This window comes from Cryptomeria japonica, chromosome 8 (assembly GCF_030272615.1).
Source record: "Cryptomeria japonica chromosome 8, Sugi_1.0, whole genome shotgun sequence".
Classification (NCBI taxonomy): Eukaryota; Viridiplantae; Streptophyta; class Pinopsida; order Cupressales; family Cupressaceae; genus Cryptomeria; species Cryptomeria japonica.
In genome coordinates this window covers 595,942,019-595,951,444 of record NC_081412.1, presented here as the reverse complement: position 1 = coordinate 595,951,444, position 9,426 = coordinate 595,942,019, and positions in this window count along the sequence as shown.

Here is a 9,426-nt window from a genome sequence, read left to right as displayed (position 1 = left end):
TTGGTAGTCATAGGAGTACTTACTGGTTTTGAATCTTCCATTCCAAATTTCTTCAAGATTTCCTTTATGCACTTGGATTGGGTAATGAAAATCTCATCTTTCACTTGCAGTATCTGTAAACCTATAAAATACTTTATCTCACCGATTATCGACATCTCAAATTATTTGCTCATTTTATTTCCAAAGTTCTTGCATAAAGAGTCATTTCCACAAAAAATAATATCATCAACAAATATGGTTGAGATCAGTATTCCATTTTTATCATTCTTCATGTACATATTGTTGTTTTCACTTGTTCTTATAAGACCAATTTTGATCAAATATGAGTGCAATCTCTCATACCATGCTCTAGGTGCTTGTTTCAAACCATATAAAGCTTTGTTCAATTTACATACCTGATCATTATTTTCTCCTTCAATAAATCCTTTAGGTTGTTCAATGAAAACATCTTCTAATATACTATTCAGAAATGCAGATTTCACATCCATTTGATATACCTTGAAATTCTTGTAAGCACCATATGCCAACAATGTTCTTACTCCTTCAAGTCTTGCCAAAGGTGCAAAAGTCTCACCATAATCTATTCCTTCTTCTTGAGCATAACCTTTGCAAACTAGTCTTGCTTTATTCTGAATGACCTCTCCTTTTTCATTTAGCTTGTTTCTGAAAATCCACTTTGTACCAATTACATTTTTGTCCTTCGATCTTGGGACCAGTGTACATGTGTCATTCTTCTTAATCTGATCAATCTCTTTTGTCATAGCATTTATCCAATCTTCACTGTTGAATGCCTCTTTCACTATCCTCGGTTCAAATTCAGATATCAAACATGTGTTCTATCTTAGTTTATTCCTTGTCATCACTGGACCATTCTTATCTCGTATAATCTGACTTGATGCATGATTCCTTCTAACATAGTTGGCTAGTATAGGCTCGGTAGGCTCTGTATGATCTTCTTCATCACTCGGTAACTGGATATTCTCTTCATTTCCTTCAGCGGTCTTCTCGGTAGGACTTCTCGGTTGAACATAGACAAATTCTTCATAATCTTCTGGTTCTTTGGAGTTTCCTTCATCATTTCTTTCTGCAAATTCATCAATTTTCACATTTGCACTTTCTACTATTTTTTTAGATGATTTGATCAGACATTTAAATGCTTCGCTTCTAGAAGAATAACCTAGAAATGTTCCTTCTTCACTTTTCTGATCAAACTTACCATTTCTATCATCTTTGTGTACATAACATCTACTTCAAAAAATTTTAAAATAACTTACATTAGGTTTCTTGTCATGCCAGATTTCATAAGGTGTCTTCAAAGTTCCTTTTTTCAGTTGTACTCCGTTCAAGGTGTAAACTGTTGTGCTTATTGCTTCTCTCCAAAATGTTTATGGAACTTTCTTTTCAATCATCAAGGTTTTGGCACAATCCACAATAGATCTATTTCTTCTCTTAGCTATCCCATTTTACTGTGGAGTTCTCAGTGTAAAGACTTGTCTTTTTATACCATAATGTCTTTTTATACCATAATCAGTGCAGAATAAGTTGAACTCATTAGAGGTAAACTCTCCTCCTCTATCTGATCTAAGACATTTCAGTTGTCTTCTTATTTCATTTTCAACTCTTGCTTTGTACCATTTAAACATTTGAAAAGTTTCTGATTTTCTTTTAAAAACATTACTGACATCATCCTTGAGTAATCATCCACAAATAATAAGAAATATTTATCACCGTAATAACTCTGAACTTTCATAAGACCACAAAGATCAGTATGCACAAGATCTAAAATTCCCTTAGATGTGTAGGACTTACTTGTAAGGCTTGATCTTCTCATCTTACCCATCTGGCATCCTCAGCACATAGCATTCTCAGGTTTCTCAAGACTCGGTAGACCTCTTACTCAGTGCTTCTTTGCATATAGACACTTATTCCGATTTGAGTCAAGGTGAAATGTGTTAACTTTTGTTTGTGTCCCGGTACCAGCTAATTTTCCATGCTTGTCATGAACTTTGACAATTCCTTTTTGAAACTCTATTCGGCAACCTGTGTTGTTTAGCTCTGCTACACTCAACAAATTGTATTTCAAACCTTCAACTCAATAAACATCATTACATTTAGCATTGTCAAGAAGTGTTATGGATCCTTTACCTCTTACCGAACATGGTGCATCATTACCAAATCTTACATAGCCTCCATCATAATCTTCTAATATAACAAACTTATGTTTATCACCTATCATAGGATGTGAGTATCCACTATCTATGATCCAAGAATCATTAGTATTTATATGAGATATTAAATCTTTTTCTTCATACCTTTGTTCATCTGATCCATCTTTGATAGCCGCATAAACAACTTCCTCTGTATCAGTTTCATCTAATTTATCATCATTAGATTCATCAGCTATTAGGCATGTCTTTTTGTCTCTTCTCCTGAAGTCTCAGTGTCCTCTATAATGATTATCTTTCTATCTATCATCTCGGTAATCTCTCTTTTCACTAGATTCTTTGTTAGGATAGTTAGAAGCCATATGTCCAATTCTATCACAGTTAAAACATTTCAAAGGCAACTTTCCTTTGTACTTACCTTTTCCTCTTGGTAGTCTTCTGGCTAGTAGTGCTTCAAAGTCTTCTTGCTTTCTGATTTCCTCATATAGTTTGTGTATCTCCTCCATGTTTTTGCAAAATCTTTCACTTGCTCCACTATGATTCACTTCAGAATACTTATACTTTTTATCATTGTAATCATCAGATTCATCAAGATGAAAAGAACTAAATGCAGACTCAACTTTATTTACCGATGACCCACTGTTATCAAAGTTACTTAACTCAAATGCGTGTAGCTTACCAATAGTAGCATCTAAAGAAACTAGCATATTGGGTACAGACCTCAATTCATTGATTGCAGAGACTTGGATTGCATAAGCTGGTAGAAGGGTTCTCAGTAACTTACTTGTTACATCCTTTTCTTCAATTGTTCCTCCTGCTCCTTTGATTTGATTTACAATCTCCTTTAGTCTTGTACTATACTGGATTATGTTCTCACTTTCATTCATCCTCATAAATTCAAGTTGTCCTCTTAGACTATCCACTTTTTCTCTTTGAACATGTTCATCACCACCATACACAGATATGCACTTGTCCCACATTGCTTTCGCATCAATACATCCTTCTAGATCATTAAACTCTGAGTCGGTCAATGCAGATGTTATTTCAATCATTTCTTGAATATGTTCTTGCTTTGCCTTAATCTCTTCCATTGTCAATGGATAGGTGCTAGGTGTAACAAAATCATTCTCAGGATAATATACAGCATATTCTCCAACTCCTGATAAGTGCAACTTCATCCTTTTCTGCCATGTAGAGAAACTTGACTTGTTCAGCTTCGGTGCATCCCTCTTATACATCTTTGGATCTTTGCCTCAAGTACCTTTAAACTTTTTCTCCTAGAGTCCAAAGCTCTAATACCAATTGATAGTTCTGATACTATTATGTTTAGTACAGATGCCAAGCTAACAGGATGAGAGGGGGGGTGAATCATTCTCACTTAATCTTCACTGAAAACAACATATTCAACCTTAGTAAACCTATCAGAAAAATAGTAATGCATGGAGACTCATAAACAGATAAGATCACAAAACATATAACACCAAATTTAACGTGGAAACCCAAATAGGGAAAAACCACTGTGGGATTTCATACCCACTAAGAAATATACTCTTCTAGAGCATGCACAGTTAAAAGCAAATCCTATTAATGATTACAAACACATTGCTAGATGTGACCTAGTTAAGGGATTTCCCTCAGATCTGTTAGGATCTTCACCTTCTTAGAAGTGACCTTGTTAAAGGATTTCAAACACTCAATAAGAATGTCACCTTGCTAGAGGGTTTTACAAATAAGACTGTTAAGTCCACTCGGTTAAGAGATTTTCTGTTACTTCACAAAATAACAATAATAAAAATATATCTGCAACTTCACGCCTAAAATGTTAAAGAAGATTCTTATTTTCTCAATACAATCTAGTCATAGGACTTATCTTATCCCTCTACTAAGCTCTATACTCTGTTATTAAAATAGGTCTTCAAGCTTCTGTGCTCGGTAATCACTATGTAGCATCCCTGGGCTTACACTTGCCCGCATCCATTGTTTATCAATAGTTCTTTATTTATAAACAATTTACCAACCACTTAATCTCCTTGATCACATTTCCCATGATCAATCATAGCCATTAGATCTTCAATCTTGACCAGGTTCAATGTATCCTTTGATCTAAAAATGTTTTAGCTCGCCTTGGAACTTGCATGCATTTATTGGAACTTGTGCTAAGGTATTGCTGTTCAATCTGAGCTGTAGATCTTCCTGCCGATCTTTCATTACCATAGATCCTTAACAGACTTCATACATGACTTACCAATCATTTAATCAACTCCAGCTCATCAACTTCCTTCATTAAATAATGCTTTTATTCATTCAATGCATTCTGTTATTACTTGGTTCCTACTTGATAAATACTAAACTTTACTTGGTAGACATTCCGCCTTCATTAACCGATAGCGATAACCTTAGGGTTTATCGACTAGGTTCCTTAGGGTTTACCGACTAGGTTCTTTACTCAGTAACATAGTATAGTGTAAACCTTACAATCAACAACATATGTAGGATATCAAAACAATCTAAACAACATGATCTCATCATTGTCTAACTCGGTAATAGTTGCCTATTGAATAACTTATTCCTCCCCTTATTCATCACATTCTTTTTGTGTCTTTTACCAACATCTTAACTCTTTTCAAAACATACTTTGTAAGATATGGCAACATCATACTGAATTAGAAAATCAATTTCTTGACATCAAGGACAAAATAATAATATTAAGATAGTGAACATCCTTAATCAGTTATATCCATAGTCATCAACAACCTTCTCAATATCCTTATTGAAATGTCAACAATCTCCCATTGTCTGTTATAATGCCAACATATCTATATCATCAAATCCAAATAATTAAGATGTATAAATTGAACAATCATAAAAAACATTACGTGAATCTCCTTCTCACTATTAGGGGTCATGGAAAGAGACCTCCCGTGATTGGGACCCACTAGGTTCTTTGCACTCATACTACCTTTGCACAGTGGGCATGGGATGGTGGGGACTAGAATCAAGACCCCTTATAGGGTCCTTCTCCCCTCACAATGGAATGGTCAGTGGATCTAGGTCTATGGTGTCATCTGCAGAGTGATGAGGAACTACATCTGACTCTTCCTTTTCATCCTCCTCATCCTCCTTATCCTCCTCCTCCTCCTCCTCATCCTCCTCCTCTCTATCCCCCTCATCATCAACATCCTAATCTCTCTCTCCTGCATGAGGATCATCTCCATCACCACCATTCTCTTATTGTCTTGCATCATCTTGATTGTCTATGTCCTCCTCACCAAGGTTCTTGGATGTATCGAAGTCCTCCTCATTGCTTGCATGTATCCATGGTTTGGGGTTCCCTCTAGGGAAGTTTACTGGAAAGATGGCTCCAGGGTATGTCCTACCCGACCATGTGATGTACCATCAGTGTGCACCCACATCATCTCTATAGTCAGTTGTGATATCCTAATCTGACCCATCTAAATCCATGATATCAATCTCATCACTGGTAGGTCTCGAAATGGCTCCCAGCCTAGGAGTCATGCATGAGTGTCGGATGTAGATAGGCACATCTGTAGGGACACACTGCTCGAACCCAAACTACCACCGAACTCAGTCAAAGTAGAATGGGACTACAATGTGGCTATACCATCCCTCTAGTAGATGGTTCTCTGCATGCAAAACAAATACCTATGTATACCCACCCACATATACATCCTGAGGTAGGTTCTCCATCTAATAACCTTTGCTGTCAATCTGTAAAAAATCACTATCCAATGCAGCAGATCTTCGAACCACCACTCATGAGTAAGTGGACATGCGAATACCCTAGGTTGCTCTAGAACCAAGTCAATAGAAACCCCAACAGGCCTGGTGCATGTGATATGCTCAAATATCCATATTTGTGGTAGTGTGTAGGTCATCAAGTTGCATCCCTATCCAAAGATGTACTCTCCTATGTCATGAAAGAGGTAGGCTAGCATGCTCCACCCCCAAGAGAATACCCTTCGATGTCTCTCCATAGATCTAACTATGTAAGAGAGACCTCCATGCATGTGATTGCCACACCCATTAGGGCACATGGCTAATGAAATGGTATCAATCATTAGTCATCTCATTAGTGGAACCTCACCAGTGGGATGCAAGAGCCAATTGATCATAATGCGACCCCCCATCTCACTGGGCATCTCTCTCTTGATGTAGTAGAGATGCTCTCTCCTATAACCAATAGCGGTGTGATTAGCATGGTATCTCACTTTCCCTCCTTAGATTGCAAGATGAACTATGCAATACACATCCTTGAGTGTGACTGTCATCTCCCCCATGGGTAGAAGAAACGTGGAGGTATCCACATCCCATCTCTTCATAAAATCCATCAGCATCGCAGGGTGGAACTTGATGGAAAGCATAGTCATAGCATACCGCAAACCTACCAAATGCAACAACTCTCTATCCTTTGGTGAGAGCCTCAGAATATGACTTTGTAGTCTTTGGAAGGTGTGACCGACAATATGCTCATGAATGTAGAGAAGAATCTACAAAATCAAAACCATCAAGTCATCAGTTTTTACTCATCGATCATAAACATCTAACCAAAAAAATCATCACATTTATCCTATCTATCTGACTCTTGATCCTGTGCAACCCTCAGTCACTTTGAGAAAGGACTAGGGCGTCCTAAGTGGACCAAGGTGCCCCTTTGGGACTAGGGTGTCCAAGTGGGACCACAACGCCCTGGGAGGACCCGAGCACCCCCATGGGACTAGGGCACCCCTATGGGACTAGGGCACCCTAGAAGACCATGGTGCCCAGATAGGGAGAATGTGCATGATCTTGATGATGACATCATCAACCATGAAAATCAAATACAATCAGAAACAGTCAACGACGAGTCAATGGAAAGTCAACTCACCTCATCGAGCGGTCCACTAGTCAACACAGCCCAGTGTAGGATCTCCATCCATGTAGGTCACTTGGGTTGACATTGAGGCATGATGACTGATACGTGGGATCCTCTACAATGAATAATGTTGAAAGTCAAAAAGTGACAAATGAAAGTGTCACTTTCATATTTATGAGGTATGCACTTTTTTCATTTTATTATTTTAAGTTAAAAACCCTAATTTTTCCCTTTTTATTTAATCTATCATAACGTGAGCTAGGGAACTCCAATTTTCACCCCATCTATGGTGTTGGAATTGTGAATTCATTCTTTTATTGTGCATTTGTTCTATAAAGTGCTTGTATGTACAATTGAGCCTTGTTGTGAAAATGTTTCATCAAGATCTTCATTACAATTCACTATGGTAAACATGATACCCTGTTTCACCTCACTAATAAGCAAGCTGAAATTGGACAGCATATAGCTACCCAGAAATTTTATCACCTTCCTTGGTAAGCATTAGGTGATTTTGTGATCTAACATGTGGTTTTGTAGGGTGCGGTTCCTAACTATGTACTGCAGATACCGCTAGGGGCTTCGTCCAACAACTTATGGATATATCCTTTTTTCAAATGATGTTTACTTTTCTTTACTTTAGCTTCTATATGCACATACTATCATATGACCACTAAAGTGGGGGTTAAATGTAGCATCATAAATTGTACACCCTTGCTAGGGTGGTACAATTTCACACTTGGTTTAGCACCCACCTTAGTGTGTTTTGTATCCTACATTTCTTATCTCTTTTAAGTATTTAATTAATGAATTTAATTAAATATAAATTCATATTTTATTTCTTCATATGTTATAAATTTGGGCCCTTTACCCTAAGTGTGCCTCTTTTCATTTTATTCCTTCAATAAATAATTAAATCATAAACCCTAATTATGTCCCATTTCAACCTATAAGGCCCGATTTAACATATTGAAACACCTTGGAATCAAGTGTAACATTGGGATTTGCTCTAATATCATTGTATATAATGGACTTGAAAATTTGGTGAAAAGTTGGTCGGACCTTGTGCAAGTTGCACACGGTCCTCGACATTGTTCCTTGAATTTCGGGAGCATAATTTTATGATATTAAAATTCTTAACCCCAAAATATTAGCAGGAAATTCAAATCCTAGGTCAGCCTAAAGATGAAATTAAGATCTAGAGTTTCATACATAAGAGCTCTCTTTCTTCATTTGAAGGCCTAAGGAATTGATAAACCTGATACTAATATGTTAAGTACAGATGTCAAGCTAACAAGATGAGAGGGGGGGGTGAATCATTCAAACTTAATCTTCCATAAAAACAACAGATTCAACCTCAGTAAACTTATCAGAAAAACAGTAATGCATGCAGACTCATAAACAGATAAGATCACAAAACATATAACACTAGATTTAACGTGGAAGCCCAAATAGGGAAAAACCACTGTTGGATTTCGAACCCACTAAGAAATATACTCTTCTAGAGTATGCTCGGTTAAAAGCAAATCCTGTTAAAGATTACAAACACATTGCTAGATGTGACCCGGTTAAGGGATTTCCCTCAGATCTATTAGGATCTTCACCTTGTTAGAAGTGACCTTGTTAAAGGATTTCAAACACTCAATAAGAATGTCACCTTGCTAGAGGGTTTTACAAATAAGACTTTTAAGTCCACTCGGTTAAGAGATTTTCTGTTACTTCACAAAATAACAGTAATAAAAATATATCTATAACTTCACATCTAAAATGTTAAAGCAGATTCTTATTTGCTCAATACAATCTAGTCATAGGACTTATCTTGTCCCTCTGCTAGGCTCTATACTCTGTTATCAAAATAGGTCTTCAAGCTTCTATGCTCGGTAATCACTATGTAGCATCCATGTGCTTACACTTGCCCACATCCATTGTTTATCAACAGTTCTTTATTTATAAACAATTTGCCAATCGCTTAATCTCCTTGATCACATTTCCCATGATCAATCATAGCCATCAGATCTTCAATCTTGACCAGGTTCAATGTATCCTTCGATCTGAAAACATTTTACCTCACCTTGGAACTTGCATACATTTCTTGGAACTTGTGCTAATGTATTGCAGTTCAATCTAATCTGTAGATCTTCCTGCTGATCTTCCATTGCCACAGATCCTTAACAAACTTCATACACAGCTTACCAATCATTTAATCAACTCAAGCTCATCAGCTTCATTAAATAATGCTTTTATTCATTCAATGCATTTTGTTATTACTTAGTTGCAACTCGGTAAATACTAAACTTCACTCGGTAGACATTCCGCCTTCATTAACCGATAGTGATAACCTTAGGGTTTACCGACTAGGTTCCTTAGGGTTTACCGACTAGGTTCTTTGCT